The sequence below is a fragment of the Coenobita brevimanus genome, chromosome 94 (genome assembly GCF_032717465.1).
Source record: "Coenobita brevimanus isolate Jiangsu-jjx chromosome 94, ASM3271746v2, whole genome shotgun sequence".
Lineage (NCBI taxonomy): Eukaryota > Metazoa > Arthropoda > Malacostraca > Decapoda > Coenobitidae > Coenobita > Coenobita brevimanus.
Window position 1 is genome coordinate 34601631 of NC_137047.1, and position 1524 is coordinate 34603154.

General features: G+C 40.2%; 1 pseudogene; it reads right to left on the minus strand.

Annotated features, from left to right (window-relative positions):
* Positions 1 to 209: 209 nt before the first annotated feature.
* LOC145413024 (5S ribosomal RNA) lies at positions 210 to 329 on the minus strand (annotated as a pseudogene).
* Between the last annotated feature and the right edge of the window lie 1195 nt (positions 330 to 1524).

Here is a 1524-nt window from a genome sequence, read left to right on the forward strand (position 1 = left end):
CCAGGATGATTTCTCTGCCTGAGCTGAAAACACTTGTCTGATGGCAACAATAATAACATTTAATACACAACACCAGCCTGAAGAAATTCATCATTCATTCATTGCCAGACGCCATGTATCCTAGCCGGGGTGGCCAAGGGCTTAGAGTTAATTGTTTTACAGGGAGGGGCACTAATCCTCCACCAACCCGGTTCACTTCACACGTAGGGATGCCAACAGCATCTGGTGTTCCCAGGCGGTCACCCATCCAAGTACTAACCAGACCCAACGTTGCTTAACTTCGCTGATCGGATGGGAAGCGGTGTACTCAACGTGGTAAGATGAAATAATGTTTTATTACCTCTTATGAAACCTTTACCTTTGCATAGTTCCTACACCTAAACTTGGCCAAAATTTTCTTTCTTTGGAAGCTCATTTCTCGTAAAGCAATTGCAGAATAAGGCAGTAATATGGTTCGACATCTTGTCAATAAGGCTTTCTCACGAGAAGGACCACAGACTACTCCTAAGACATACGGTACTGAAATCGTAGCATTCAAGATAGAGATGGCAATTTTGCGCCAAGTTAAAGTGGCCGGAGTATAGTACGGCAAATGTCAAACATTGGTCCTGTTCACACGGTAGTGCAACTGTGAATAAGGAAGTAAATTCGACTGTTGCGTGCCGTTTTCTAGACGATGTGGACTTAGCAAAAAATGATTTTATGTCTTAATGTTCCTAGTCTTGCTAAGCAGCATAAAAACAACTCCAAACAAACAATTTCCATGTGAGAAGTTAGGCTATGTACAAATCAAAGCACACACACACACACACACACACACACACACACACACACACACACACACACACACACACACACAACTTCAGTACAAAAATACATAAACAGTATATAAAAGTGAAATCGCACATATCAGAGCTGACCAGCATCACAACGAGCAAACAAACACAAATAAATAAACACGCAGATGATAAACTAGGTGGTCAAAAATAACATTAAAACACAGGACTGAAGGAGAAGGGATTAATGTAGTGTATGTCTGATATACAGTACAGTTAGAAAATGATATCAAGTGAAAGTGAATTATATGAGAGAAGAAGAAGAAGATGATGATGAAAAAAGAGGAGTAGGAAGATGTGGAGAGGGAGGAGGAGGATGAAGGTGAGGATGTGGATGATGATGATGATGATGATGACGAGGAGCAGGAGAACAAAAAGAAGAAGAAGAACAACAACAACAACAACAACAACAACAAATTAAAAAAAAGAAAAGAAAAGGATAATGTTGATGATAATGATGATGATGAAGAAGAAGGAGAAGGATTACACAGGAAAGCAAACAGCAACAGACCTTATGGTCCTTTCGAGGCTGCTTGTTAAGGAAAACTATGACTACAAGATCTAACTCTAGATGCTGAAGGATAAGGATAGTAAAGCAATAAGGCTTCCCCCACCACTAAACCCTCCAGGAAAAAGTGAGAAAAACCACCATGCAGCATGGAAAAACTGACATGGAAATTTTATAGGA